The sequence below is a fragment of the Pristiophorus japonicus genome, chromosome 14, assembly GCF_044704955.1.
Source record: "Pristiophorus japonicus isolate sPriJap1 chromosome 14, sPriJap1.hap1, whole genome shotgun sequence".
Classification (NCBI taxonomy): domain Eukaryota; kingdom Metazoa; phylum Chordata; class Chondrichthyes; family Pristiophoridae; genus Pristiophorus; species Pristiophorus japonicus.
Genome location: NC_091990.1, coordinates 132,370,590 through 132,386,205, shown reverse-complemented (window position 1 = coordinate 132,386,205; position 15,616 = coordinate 132,370,590). Strand labels below are relative to the sequence as shown.

The 15,616-nt window shown below is 44.7% G+C and overlaps 1 long non-coding RNA gene across 3 annotated transcripts in view; it reads right to left on the bottom strand.

Annotated features, from left to right (window-relative positions):
- Positions 1-15,616, bottom strand: part of LOC139280115 (uncharacterized) — a 79,267-nt gene that overhangs the window by 48,692 nt on the left and 14,959 nt on the right. For 2 of the 3 annotated variants that reach the window (XR_011596624.1, XR_011596623.1), the window contains exon 2: positions 8,997-9,101. This is a non-coding gene — a long non-coding RNA (uncharacterized lncRNA). Of the gene's footprint in view, positions 1-8,424; positions 8,578-8,996; positions 9,102-15,616 lie in introns of those variants that run through there. The other variant, XR_011596625.1, reaches the window with a different exon arrangement.

Below are 15,616 nucleotides of genomic sequence, written 5' to 3'. Positions count from 1 at the left end.
TGATGAGGAGGAACATGCAGGTGACGAGGAGGAGGAGGACAAGGAAGCCATGCAACTACCTGAACCCGGAGCACGACAGCGGAGGAGGGTGGGCCGTCGTGCCCCTTTAACGATTGCTCGAGCCTTGCGCCGGCAGCTCATCCGTGAATGCTTTGCTGCCTGAAGGCTCAGCGGCAACTATTCAAAAGGGACCATGCTTACTGTTTGGATCTGTTCCGTAATGTTGTGTTGTGTTGTGTTAATAATGGAACAAATAATGTAAATGATTCTTCTTTATTTCAAAATGTTGTGTTAGTAATGGAACAAATAATGTAAATGATTCAGTTATAATTTAAAATATATCTTATGTAAAATGTTAACGTCTGTTTGTACTTAACTTTAATAAAAATATTCTTGTATCAAACTTTAAACTATTCAGTTAAGATCACTTACAAACTTTAAGATCACTTACAAATTTTTAAACTTGTAAATTTACATCACTTACAAAAATATTTTCATTTGAGAACAGTTACAACAGTAACAACAACAGCAGCAAATAAAGGCTGCACCCATCTCTTCTCCACCTTATTCGAAGACCGCACGCTGCGCTTGGTCTTGGTGACTCCACCCCTGCCCGCAGGCGGTGGCGCAGCGTTTCTTGGGTTGGTACCAAGCTTATTCTTTCAAGCATCTCGGGTAAGGCGCACTTCTTGATGGGTGGGGGCAGGCGTTAATGTGGCAGGCCCGGCTTGGGCCTCTTCAGAGGTTGGTCTGGAGATTGGAGTGGGAGTGGCAGTTGATTCCGTCAATGGCCGCAGGGTCTGGGTGTGTTCCCTTATTGCTGCAGCTACCTGCAACATTCCCTCCCTCATATTCACCGACAGTGTATCAGCTACCTTCGACATTCCATCCCTAACGTGCCCGGACAATGTTCCCATTTCTCGCAAGAGTGTTGTTACTTCTCCCGGCAGTCCCGATACCTCATCACCAACCCCACTGATGGTGTCCAGGAGTGATCGGGTAAGGTCAATGCTCTCCCCATTCATTGCCATCATCTGAACCACATCAGTTACATCCTGCACCTCAGGAGAGTGCTATAGAGCTCTCCTTCCCCTCCTCACCCTGGGTGTGGCTCGTTGCACTCCACTGGAACCCGCAGCCTTGGACTGTGTGAAACCATGAAATGTTCCAACACTCGCACCACTCAGGAAAGGGGCTGGCACCTCAATGGGCAGCACCAGCATCTCCTCCAGAGTGAGTACAACAGTGAGGCCTTCATCCTCCCACTCCCCCTCCCCCTCCCCACCATGCTCTTGGTCTGGAAGGTGGGATTGGAAGATGTTCTTCTCTTGAGACTCGTCCGTGTTTGAATCTTCTTCTGCATTGGCTTCAGCCTCGTCAGGGTTGGCCTCAAGTTCTGCAAAATAGAACAGAACAGACAAATGGTTAGCAGCAGAGGAGGGGGCAGGGTGGCATAAGTAGGCTCACACAGTGCAGGCAGCAGGCTCATTTGAAGGACCACGATGAATGATAGAACTTTGCATCAACCGAAGCGTAGCTGACAGAGACATCCCCATGAACAGAAGCACAACTAGCCCGCGCAGTACTTAACATTTAGCAAAGCCAGATTGTGGAATTTGCAGGGCTTACCCTCTCCCTTAAGTGTGGGCCCAGCTTGAGCAGTGGTGGTTGCTTTTCACCAGGCAGGACCCATCAAAGCAGCGCCCCTCTCTTCCACAGGTGTCAGTGGATGCAGATTTGCCGGGCCTCCTTCTGTTTGAGTTCCCTCTCTTTTGTTGTGTGCAACCTTCCTCTGCAAAGGTGAAAATATAATATTTTAGAGAGGGTATCTTTCTGCTGGGTGTGACATACAGGTGGTCACGTTTAAAATTGTAATTCCAGTGAATAAATGAAAATATTACTTAAACTAGCTGCTTAACCAAGGTCCTGCCATTTCTTTTTGCACTGGCCTCCGGACCTCGGGTGGTCACCATTGCACAGTAATCTTGTGAAAGTTGGTTCCAGCGTTTCTTCATTTCTTTTGGTGAAAGTTTTATTTGACCTCTTCTGGGGTCCAGCTCATGCCATCTGGCCTCAATTACAGCTAGCAAGGCCTCCACTTCGTCCTGTGAGAAATTCTTGGTCCTTGAGCCACGTTGCAACTTCGATTTTTTCCATTCAGAATTAAAGTTCTCACACACCACTCAAAGTTCTCACACACAACTGACTCTTTAAAAACGGTTGAATGCAGACCAGGAGGTGTACTGAGCATGCTCGCCATACCAGTCACATTGAAAACATCACTTTTTTTTTCGCGCATGTGCAGCAGGTCCTTTTTTCGGCGCAGGCATTAGGCTCCACCCCCAAAACTAAAGGATAGGCTGCGTGGTGCCAGTTTCAAAAATTAGACGGGGAAACTTTCAAGTTTTGTTTTTGGCGTAGTCGGGCCCCAAAACAATGGGCATAACTCTTCAAATACGCCAAAAAACAGCATTGGGGAAAATTGAGCCCTTATATATGTAAATTTATAACAATATTATATACGCATAGTAAATGTACTTATTTATACAAATTCTATGAACTATTCTATAAATAACTATTTGCTATTTAATTTATTTCACATTCGGTTACTTTTAACTGAAACTGTCCTTTTCTTGTCAAATCTTTATATAACAGCCCAATTTAATATAATTCTTCAGTCAGTAAAATAAATATATATTATATACATATATATTTTATACATATACACATTTCTATTTTCCAAGCATTTACTTTATACCCAACACCCACAAAGCTATAATCATATAATTCTCCTATCCATGTAACGGGCTCAATTTTGCCCAAGCCCGTTTTCTGGCATATTGCCAGCGTTACACCGATTTTTCTAGGCCAGAAATGCGCTGGAAATAATGTGACAAAGTTCCCCTGCTGTATAATTCGAATTTGGCGCCACGCAGTGTGTCCAGTGCCTCGGGGTGGGTGGGAGTGGAGCCTGCTGTCTGCGCCGAAAAACGATGCCACACCTTCTGTGCATGCGCGGGAAAAAAAGGCCACGTTTCTGACGTAGTTGCAATGGACGCGCATGCGCAGTACAGCTCCGAGTTGACAATCAGCCATTTTTAAAGAGCTAGTTGTGTGTGTGAGAAGGAGTGCTGTGTGAGAGCATTGGAAAAATCGCAGCTGCAGCAGTACAAGACGCAACGCAGTGCAAGGACCAAGAATTTCTTACGGGAAGAAGTGGAGGCACTAGTTACTGTGATTGAGAACAGATGACAGGAGCTGAACACCAGCAGAGGTCACATAAAAGTTCCACCCAAAGAAATGAAGAAACGCTGGAACCAAGTTGCAGAAGATTACTGTGCAATGGTGACCACCGCAAGATCTGGAGGCCAGTGTAAAAAGAAGTGGCAGGACCTTGGTCAAGTAGTTAGTGTAAGTAATATTTTCATTTATTCAATGGAATTGCAATTGTAAACGTGAGCACCTGTATGTCCCACCCAGCAGAAAGACACCCTCTTTAAAAAGTTAGGTTTTCATCTTTGCAGAGGAAGGTGGCACATAATAAAAGGGTAAGTACTTGAACAGGAGGAGGCCTGGCAAATCTGCACCCACTGACACCCTTGGAAGAGAGGGTCGCTGCTTTGATGGGTCCTGCCTGGAGAAAAGCAATCACCACTGCACAAGCTGGGCCACACTCGAGGGAGAGGGTAAGTCCTGCAAATTCATCGTTGCCCTTCAAATCAGCCTTATGCCTGGCCTGCGATGTGAGCCTAATCATGCCAACCACCCTGTCCCCTCCTCTGCTGCTAACTATTTGAATGTTCTGTTATATTTTGTAGAACTTGAAGCCAACCCTGACAATGCAGAAGAAGATTCAGACACGGACGAGCCTGAAGAGGAGAACATCTTCCAATCCAACCTTCCAGACCAAGAACATGCAGGTGAGGGGGAGGGGGAGGGGATGGAGCTGGATGAAGCTCCCACTGTTTTACTGACTTTGGAGGAGATGCCACTCATTGCGGTGACAGCCCCTTCCATGACTAGCGGTTTGAGTGCTGGTGGGACATTCCATGGTTTCCCACCTTCCGAGGTGCGGGTCCCAGTGATGGGTGCAGCGAGGCAGACCCAGGGCTCCACCTTCCGAGGTTGCGGGTCCCAGTGGTGTGGTGTAGTGAGGCATATCCAGAACCCCACTGTTTCAGGCTGCTGATCCCATGGTGGGGTGCAGCGAGGCACACCTATGGGGAGGAGGGGAAGGAAAACTCGACCACGCTTCCCTGGATGCCATCAGTGGGGTGAGTGATGAGGTAAGCAGGACTGTCGGGAGAAGTAACAGCAATGGCACGAGAAAAGGGAATGATGTCTGGGACCATCAGTGAGGGAATAGTGGACATGAAGGAGGGAATGTCAGAGGTAGCTGATGCGCTGTCAGTGACCATCAGGGAGGGAATGTCAGAGATAGTGCAAACACTGTCACTGACCATGTGGGAGGGATTGTTGCAGGTAGTTCAGACAGTTTTGCTCAACATGAGGGAGGGAATGTTGCAGGTCGTTGAGACACTGTCAGTGCGCATTAGGGACGGTATGTTGGAGTTAGCTGCTACAATAAGGGAACACGCCTAGATCCCACGGCCATTGACAGAATCAACTGTCACTCCCACACCAGCCTCTGAAGAACCCAAAGCTGGGCCCTCCATTTTGCCGCCTGGGCCCTCCAACTTGCTGCCTGCTGCCGATGCCCCCCACCCCGCCACCCCACCAAATAGGTGCGCAGTACCCGAGATCTCAGAAAGAATAAACTTGGTACAAAGCCCAGAAACACTGCGCCACCGCCAGCGGGCAGGAATGGTGGAGTGTCTAAGACCAAGCGCAGCGGGCAGTCTTGGAGGAGAGATGGGTGGATGCAGCCTTTCTTTGTTGTTGTTATTACTGTTGTAACTGTTCTCAAATTAAAAGTTTTTTGTAAGTTATGTAAATTTACAAGCTTAAAAGTTTGTAAGTGATCTTAAAGTTTTTAAGTGATCTTAAATAGTGATCTTAAAGTAAAGTTTGATACAAGAATAATTTTTATTAAAGTTAAGTTAAGTATAAAAGAACTGTTTGTTAAACTTTTGAATAAAATATATTTTGCATTAAAACTGAATAATTTCCATTATTTGTTCCATTAACACAACACAACATTACGGAAAAGCTCCAAACGTTAAACATGGCCCGTGTGGAACAGTTGTCACTGAGCTCTCAGGCATCAGTAAAGTGTTCACGGATGAGGCTCGAGCAACCATTAAAGGGGCACGATGGCCCGCCCTCCTCCGCCATTGTGCTCCGGCCTCAGGCACTTGCATGTCTTCCTCATGGTCATCCTCCTGCTCATCATCTGCATCAGCAACTCTCACCGCAGATGGGTCTTCCACTACCAGGTTCTGCTGCCTCATGATGGCTAAGTTATGCAGCATGCAGCACACAACAGTGAACTGACCAGTGAATCTCAGAGGAGTACAGCAAGTAGCCTCCAGAATGGTCCAGGCATCGGAAATGCTGTTTCAACATTCCATTGACTCTGGATCAGTTCCTATGGAGTGGAGGGTAGCCAATGTAACCCCACTTTTTAAAAAAGGAGGGAGAGAGAAAACAGGGAATTATAGACCGTTCAGCCTGACATCGGTAGTGGGTAAAATGATGGAATCAATTATTAAGGATGTCATAGCAGTGCATTTGGAAAGAGGTGACATGATAGGTCCAAGTCAGCATGGATTTGTGAAAGGGAAATCATGCTTGACAAATCTTCTGGAATTTTTTGAGGATGTTTCCAGTAGAGTGGATAAGGGAGAACCAGTTGATGTGGTATATTTGGACTTTCAGAAGGCGTTCGACAAGGTCCCACACAAGAGATTGATGTGCAAAGTTAGAGCACATGGGATTGGGGGTAGTGTACTAACATAGATTGAGAACTGGTTGTCAGACAGGAAGCAAAGAGTAGGAGTAAATGGGTACTTTTCAGAATGGCAGGCAGTGACTAGTGGGGTACCGCAAGGTTCTGTGCTGGGGCCCCAGCTGTTTACACTGTACATTAATGATTTAGATGAGGGGATTAAATGTAGTATCTCCAAATTTGCGGATGACACTAAGTTGGGTGGCAGTGTGAGCTGCGAGGAGGATGCTGTGAGGCTGCAGAGCGACTTGGATAGGTTAGGTGAGTGGGCAAATGCATGGCAGATGAAGTATAATGTGGATAAATGTGAGGTTATCCACTTTGGTGGTAAAAACAGAGAGACAGACTATTATCTGAATGGTGACAGATTAGGAAAAGGGGAGGTGCAAAGAGACCTGGGTGTCATGGTACATCAGTCATTGAAGGTTGGCATGCAGGTGCAGCAGGCGGTTAAGAAAGCAAATGGCATGTTGGCCTTCATAGCAAGGGGATTTGAGTACAGGGGCAGGGAGGTGTTGCTACAGTTGTACAGGGCATTGGTGAGGCCACACCTGGAGTATTGTGTACAGTTTTGGTCTCCTAACCTGAGGAAGGACATTCTTGCTATTGAGGGAGTGCAGCGAAGATTCACCAGACTGATTCCCAGGATGGCGGGACTGACCTATCAAGAAAGACTGGATCAACTGGGCTTGTATTCACTGGAGTTCAGAAGAATGAGAGGGGACCTCATAGAAACATTTAAAATTCTGACGGGGTTAGACAGGTTAGATGCAGGAAGAATGTTCCCAATGTTGGGGAAGTCCAGAACCAGAGGTCACAGTCTAAGGATAAGGGGTAAGCCATTTAGGACCGAGATGCGGAGGAACTTCTTCACCCAGAGAGTGGTGAACCTGTGGAATTCTCTGCCACAAAAAGTTGTTGAGGCCAATTCACTAAATATATTCAAAAAGGAGTTAGATGAGGTCCTTACTACTAGGGGGATCAAGGGGTATGGCGAGAAAGCAGGAATGGGGTACTGAAGTTTCATGTTCAGCCATGAACTCATTGAATGGCGGTGCAGGCTAGAAGGGCCGAATGGCCTACTCCTGCACCTATTTTCTATGTTTCTATGTTTCTATGTTTCAAGATGCCAATGATCCTCTCTATGATGCTGCGTGTTGCAATGTGCGACATGTTGTATTCCCAGTCAGCTTCCATCCGGATTATACATAGGGGCATCATGAGCCAGGTGGCGAGGCCGTACCCTTTGTCTCCCAGTAGCCAGCTCTGCCCTTCTGGCTGCTGCTGCTGAAACATGGCAGATATAACGCTGTCGCGTAGGATGAACGCATCATGGGTGCTCCCAAGGTATCTTGCATCGACTGACATGGTATGTTGCATGTCATCACACACGAACTGTACATTAATGGAGTGGAAGTCTTTTCTGTTCCTGTACATCTTGGAATCCTCCAAAGCTGCTCCCAAGGCGATGTGTGTACAATCAATGCAGCCCTGTACCTTTGGGAAGCCAGCAATCCTAGAGAAGCCCACAGTCCTGTCATGTAATGCTTGAAAGGTCATGGGGAACTTTATGAAGTAATTCCTCCGCGCATACAGTGCAGTCGTCACCTGACGAATGCAGACATGTGTTGCATGTTGGGAGATGACGCACACATCCCCAGTTGTAGCTTGAAACGAGCCAGAGGCATAGAATGAAAGTGCAGCTGTAACCTTCACTTCAATTGACAAAGCAGTCTTCCTGATGCTTCTAGGTTGCAGGTCCGCTTTGACTAACTCACAGATCTCAGTTACAACTTATTTGCAGAAACGCAGCCTTCTGACACAGTGGAGGTACAAACGGCTGCCTCAATATACCCGAGGTGGGTAAGGCCTCCTGCCCAGCACCCTACGGGCTCAGATGTTCCTGATGCAATAACATCGAATCAATTGTCACCTACGTAGCACCATGATGCAGAACGTATGGCATTGTCAGTATTGCCCCCATACTTTAATTTAACCTTTGAAAGAAGCTCAAAACGTCAGGAAAGCAGACGGGACAGGTTCACAGTTCTCTCTCCCCAAGGTCTGTATGGATGGACCACACCCAAGGTCTTGTGACTTCTCCTCTCCCCCCCCCACCCCTTAAATAATTGCAGTCTTGTGACTTTTCCTCTTCTCTCTTCACCAACACTGCCCCCCCACTGCCTCCCCATCCCCCCCCTCCACTCCCCCACTGATTGCAGTCTTCAGAAGCCTTCCGATCGGCACCTTGCTCCCCGGCCTCAGTGCAGAAGGCTTCTGATTGGCACCTTGCTCCCCAGGCTCAAAGCCTTCTGATTGGTACCTCGCTCTCTCTCTCTCCTCCCCCCTCCCCTCCCCCACGGCTTGTTTTCTAACCAAGCCCCGTGGGACCGATTCTGCCAGCCAAAGCTACAACCCTCCAGCCCTGCTTCAAGACGTTCGGTGGTGGCATGTGAGTAAAAAAATGAGCAAACTTCTGAAATCTAACAAATTTACATTTACTACATACACAGGTAAAAAAAAGTTGAACTTTAGCATTGATTTTTACAGTGTTCATGACTCCCTCCAAAATCTTCAATTTAAAAACAATGGCATCTTTCATCGCCGATTTCTCAATGTGCGCTGGTTTTCTTAAGTGCTCAGAAGGTTTTTCGGGAGTGGCCAATGATCTAGGAGGAAAAAATGTTGGCAAAACTGCGAAAAATTATAAAAACCAATGCAGACATGAGGGAATGTCCCCACCCTATTGACATTAAAAAAATCTGGCCTAGAAAAATCGTAACTAAGTCAGTTACGCTGGCGCAGATCGCAGGGGGAAACTTGGAAAAAAATCGATACACCAAAAAAAACAGTGCGCACCAAAAAAACGGCGCAAATGACCAGGGAAAATTGAGCCCATAATCTTCTGACTTTCTGTAAGCAATGTCACTAATCGATTAAACAAATCTTACATCCAATATCATCACACTCCAGGTGACAAACTTTGTTAAATGCAAAATAACATTTTGAATCAAAAACTTTCCATTGACCTACAGCCTGAAATTTACAAGCAGCTATGACTGTCCTCTAAACAAGCTACTATAATTACCTAGATTTGTCCGTTGAGATCACTTCTCCACAGGGACTACTTGAGCAAGGGGTAGACCAGGTTCGCTGTTAAACATCACAACCATCCTCTTGATAGCCAGGTTTCCTGTGAGCAACATAATTGGAATTTAAAAAACAGAAGGGAGGCAGTTTAGTTTGAAACAGCCAAGAGTCAACTGTTTCAAACTAAACTATCTCCCTTCACTCATTTATTTCAACAAAAATGTCTCCATACCCAGATTAGCTTAAACTCTGTAATCCAGTATCCAAAGTAGCAGATTTGCTTTCTGTACCAAAACCCAAATGATAGGGTTGATTGTAACCATCCACCTGGTGGAACCCAGGCGGCAGGCAGTTAAAATCGATTTCCACTCATCCCACAGGCTACAATTTTAACCTGCTCTTCTGAGCAGGCGAGAAGGACACCTGCAGGAAATCAGTGGGATCCTTCTTTAAATTTGCGGTCAGGCTCCCAAGATGGAATTGGTGCATCATTTATGGCTTTCCGCCAGGCCAACCTAACGGAAACAGGAGTCGGAGCTAGAAAAAGCCCAGAAAGGCAAAGCATTTTTACTTTCTTTTTTAAACTCTCCCTGTGGGGCCAGAAGGGGCCAGAGTGCTCCAAGGAAAGTTTAAGTGGCCTATACCCCGGGCTCCCCCTCTTCGATAAACTGACACGAACCAACTCCTTTGGTCCTCAGCAGAGTCCTCCTGTCGCCCGACATAAAGTTCTGCGGTTTCAGGCAAGAAATGGATCAAGGAATGCAGATAGGGCCTGGGAATTAAAATCTCATGCTGCGAGGTCAGGAAGCTCTCACCCGCCCAATTTCCACCCCGAGTTAAAATCAAGACTTATAATGTGAAATACAAACCATGTCTTTATCAGGTACAACAGTGCACTAATACTGAAAACACAGCAATTGCTTATTTTGATTTAAAAGAGAGCACTTTTGGCATCGCAGGCAGCTGCAGATTATACTAGGAATTGGATATATACTCGAAAAGGAAAAATCTGAAGGGCTATGGGGAAAGAGCAGGGGAGTGGGACCAATGTTCCCATTAATTTTTTTTTGGGTGTGCAGCATCTTTAGTGGGCTGCGGGCCCATTAATATTTTCACGCATGCACGGTTTTTCCATTTAAAAGCCGGTGAGCTGGTTGCACGGGACTTCCAGACCGCTGTGTGTCCGCGCAGCTTAACGGGAACATTGAGTGGGACTAATTGGCGAGTTCTTTCAAAGAGCTGGCACAGGCACGATGGGCCGAATGGCTTCCTTCTGTGCTGTATGATTCCATGATTCTATAAGATTCCAAAAGATTAAGGGCTGAACTCTAGTTTATAAATAAATAAATGTGTACCAGAGCACTATGCTTTTGCACCCTGTATTTTTTTTATTCTATTCTGTGATGCAAAATGCATTGTAGTGCCAAATAAACAATTTTTTATTGTGTGTTGATTTTGCTGTACTTTTTCATTCCTCTTGGAAATATATTTTGCAAGAATATTACTTATCCAGCAGGTGGCAGTAATAAATCTACTTTTTTTCTGTGTACAGAAGTGGCACTATCAAAAATGTTACTGAAACAAACACATTCAAAACACATTCAAAAGTGGTTAAAATGAAACTGAATGTATGCGCTGTGTACACATCACTGAATAAAAATGTTAGTTTAATCATTTTTCCAACATGCCAAAAAGTACATTCACTCCTTTTTATAATACATTAATATTTCGAACTAAAACATAATTCCCATTCACTGCCCCTTTGCATTCTGCAACAAATCTAAAAGTGATCAACTTAAAATTTCTAACTGCATCCTACACCATAAATATCCGAAAATCATTGACTTCAGGTTTGCTTCCACTAGAGGGAGTAAAATGCAATGCTAAAGTTAAAACATTGCAAGAATAACGCACTCTAAGATGTTATGCACAGGTGAGGTATTGTACGGCCAGGTGGTGAATAAATCTCTCTTCACTTTCTTTTTCCAATGAGCTTTGGCTCCAACCTCAGTAAGGCACTTCCGATTACACCACCCAACCTTTAGGCTTCTGAAGGTATTTGAAGTTTACTGTCAACTTGTGCTAAATTATAGGTAGTTTTGATCTGTGCAGTAAAACCCATTCTAAACAAGTTTGAAACTGGTAATCACATTGCACATGGGGCCTTTCCAGCTTGCAGCAAAAGGAGATTTTCATTACATTAGTCTGGGCTGGATTTGAGCCCACCCCTGGAGCGCAGCACCAATAGCTAACCCACTACACCATTTATTTCCCCAACTACATAGAACAGCATTGTAGTAATAAACTCTTGTACACTGCCAATGTTTGAATTACATGCACAAATACTCAGGGCCCACGTGCATGTTCACAAATGTGTCTGCCAATAGAGGTAAAAATATTGGGACTGCGTTTTTTAAAGTAGGATTCTTGATGCATATGCTCTTTACCTAAAAATAATGGGCTAGACTTTCCACTAGGTGGCTAAGGCCGAAAAAAATAGGTCTTGTTCCAGCGATGTGGGACGTCTCAGCCTTGCTGATCGCCGGGACATGGCCCATTTTTTTTGCAATTTTCCACTCGACCTTACCCCAGCAATGTCAAATGGGCAATGTGATTTTTCGGCGATCTCACGATCGCCCACCGAAAATGGAAGTAAAAAAAAAGCTTCCCGAGCAACGCTATTCTGCACATGTGTGGTATTTTTTTTTTAGGTTGACTTTCTTTGCCGCGTTTTGAGAGGTCAGGGGTCATCACACATGCTCAGAAGGCACAGGGAGGGTCAGAGAGAAAGAGAGAGTGGAGATAGAGTGAATGAAGGAAGGCAGAGGAGAATTGTTGGGCTTGTTTGAATTTGTTGCGATCAAAAATAGTTATTTTAACTTTAAAAATTTATATTGTTATACTTATTATTGTGGAAGTGGCCGGAAAGTTACAAAATTAATTTTAAACTTTATTATTAAAATTATATATCAAAATGGAGGGCGAAAGCGAAAGGAAAAAGGCAAAACCCTTCAGCGAGGAGGTCAACGAGGCACTTGTCAATATTGTCTATGGCAGATGGGACGACTTGACACGGGGTGGGCATGGGAAACCTCCACCCCGTGCCTACCGAAAAATCTGGCAGGAGATTGCCGATATTATCACATCTGTATCCCATGAGATGTGGACACCTGACCAGTGCCGGAAAAGGTGGAATAGCTTGTTGGCAGCAGCCAGAGTAAGTTGCATGTTATATTTAAAATGTTATATGTAATATTTTAATGATGCATGCAAATTTTAATTGGAATCTTGAATTTTATTTCTTTATTGTATTAATAAATTAAATTATGAATTAATTTATGCATCCTAACAGTAATTTTATATTTATGAAATATTGTTTATATGCAATGCAATGCAATTTTTTAATCGACATTGCATCTCCGGCATTGAATTTAAGTCTGTCATTCTTAAATGTTTATTACCAAGTCCATTAGCTTCTGCCATGCCATGTTCTCTTCTCATTTGCAGAAGAAGATATCTATCAACCGCTCGGAGCAGAGGAGGACGGGGGCAGCTCTGATCAGCTCCAGCCTCTGTCAGAAATTGAGGAGCTTGCGGTCGCGCTGGTGGGACATGACAGCCGTTCGGTCACAACCTGTGGTCTGGCCGAACCCAGCCTGGAGTCTCGTGAGTAATGGGAACTGTGTGATGTGTCAAACATTATTAAAGACATTTAAAAAATCTATCTTAGTTACGCATGTAATGCCCTGTAATTATAATGAAATATACTTGTGATGTACTCTTGATGTACGAATGATGTCATAGAAACATAGAAAATAGGTGCAGGAGTAGGCCATTCGGCCCTTCGAGTCTGCACCACCATTCAATAAGATCATGGCTGACCTATCCTGCTTTCTCTCCGTACCCCTTCATCCCTTTAGCCGTAAGGGCCATATCTAACTCCCTATTGAATATATCCGATCAACTGGCATCAACAACTCTCTGCGGTAGGAAATTCCACAGGTTAACAACTCTCTATGAGTGAAGAAGTTTCTCCTCATCTCAGTCCTAAATGGCCTACCCCTTATCCTAAGACATGTCCCCTAGTTCTAGACTTCCCCATCATTGGGAACATTCTTCCCGCATCTAACCTATCCAGTTCCGTCAGAATCTTATAAGTTTCTATGAGATCCCCTCTCATCCTTCTAAACTCCAGTATATAAAGGCCCAGTTGATCCAGTCTCTCCTCATATGTCAGTCCCGCCATCCTGGGAATCAGTCTGGTGAACCTTCGCTGCAGTCCCTCAATAGCAAGAATGTCCTTCCTCAGATTAGGAGACCAAAACTTAAAACAATATTCCAGGTGAGGCCTCACCAAGGCCCTGTACAACTGCAGTAAGTCCTTGCTGCTCCTATACTCAAATCCCCTAGCTATGAAGGCCAACATACCATTTGCCTTCTTCACCGCCTGCTGTACCTGCATGCCAACTTTCAATGACTGATGAACCATGACACCCAGGTCTCGTTGCACCTCCCCGTTTCCTAATCTGTCGCCATTCAGATAATATTCTGCCTTCGTGTTTTTGCCCCCAAAGTGGATAACCTCACATTTATCCACATTATACTGCATCTGCCATGCATTTGCCCACCAATCTAACCTGTCCAAGTCACCCTGCAGCCTTTTAGCGTCCTCCTTACAGCTCACACTGCCACCCAGTTTAGTGTCATCTGCAAACTTGAAGATATTACACTCAATTCCTTCATCTAAATCATTAATGTATATTGTAAAGAGCTGGTGTCCCAGCATTGAGCCCTGCGGCACTCCACTAGTCACTGCCTGCCATTCTGAAAAGGATCCGTTTATCCCAACTCTCTGCTTCCTGTCTGCCAACCAGTTCTCTATCCACGTCAGTACATTACCCCCAATACCATGTGCTTTGATTTTGCACACCAATCTCTTGTGTGGGACCTCGTCAAAAGCCTTTTGAAAATCCAAACGCACCACATCCACTGGTTCTCCCTTGTCCACTCTACTAGTTACATCCTCAGAAGATTTGTCAAGCATGATTTCCCTTTCATAAATCCATGCTGACTTGGACCGATCCTGTCACTGCTATTTCATCTTTAATAATTGATTCCAACATTTTCCCCATTACTGATGTCAGGCTAACCGGTCTATAATTACCCATTTTCTCTCTCCCTCCTTTTTTAAAAAGTGGTGTTACATTAGCTACCCTCCAGTCCATAGAAACTGATCCAGAGTCGATAGACTGTTGGAAAATGATCACCAATTTCCATGGCCACTTCCTTAAGTACTCTGAGATGCAGACTATCAGGCCCTGGGGATCTATCGGCCTTCCATCCATCAATTTCCCTAACACAATTTCCCACCTAATAAGGATATCCTTCACTTCCTCCTTCTCACTAGACCCTCGGTCCTCTAGTATTTCCGGAAGGTTATTTGTGTCTTCCTTCGTGAAAACAGAACCAAAGTATTTGTTTAGCTGGTCTGCCATTTCTTTGTTCCCCATTATAAATTCAACTGAATCTGACTGCAAGGGACCTACGTTTGTCTTCACTAATCTTTTTCTCTTCACATATCTATAGAAGCTTTTGCAGTCAGTTTTTATGTTCCCAACAAGCTTTCTCTCATACTCTATTTTCCCCCTCCTAATTAAACCCTTTGTCCTCCTCTGCTGTATTACAAATTTCTCCCAGTCCTCAGGTTTGCTGCTTTTTCTGGACAATTTATATGCCTCGTCCTTGGATTTAACACTATCCTTAATTTCCCTTGTTAGCCACGGTTGAGCCACCTTCCCCATTTTATTTTTACTCCAGACAGGGATGTACAATTGTTGCAGTTCATCCATGTGATCTTTAAATGTTTGCCATTGCCTATCCACCATCAACACTTTAAGTATCACCCGCCAGTCTATTCCAGCCAATTCACCTCTCATACCATCGAAGTTACCTTTCCCCAAGTTCAGGACCCTAGTCTCTGAATTAACTGTGTCACCCTCCATCTTAATAAAGAATTCTACCATATTATGGTTACTCTTCCCCAAGGGGCCTTGCACAAAAAGATTGTTAATTAGTCCTTTCTCATTACACATCACCCAGTCTAGAATGGCCAGCCCTCTAGTTGGTTCCTCGACATATTGGTCTGGAAAACCATCCCTAATATACTCCAGGAAATGCTCCTCCACCGCATTGCTACCAGTTTGGTTAGCCCAGTCAATATGTAGATTAAAGTCGCCCATGATAACTGCTGTACCTTTATTGCACGCATCTGTAATTTCTTGTTTGATGCTGTCCCCATCCTCATTATTACTGTTTGGTGGTCTGTACACAACTCCCACTCGTGTTTTCTGCCCTTTGGTATTCCGTAGCTCCACCCATACACATTCCACAGCATCCAAGCTAATGTCCTTCCTTAGTATTGCATTAATTTCCTCTTTAACTAGCAACGCCATCCCACCTCCTTTTGTTTTCTAGTCTATCCTTCCTAAATGTTGAATACCCTTGGATGTTGAGTTCCCAGCCTTGGTCATCCTGGAGCCATGCCTCCGTGATGCCAATTACATCATATCCGTTAACTGCTATCTGCGCAGTTAATTCGTCCACCTTATTCTGAATACT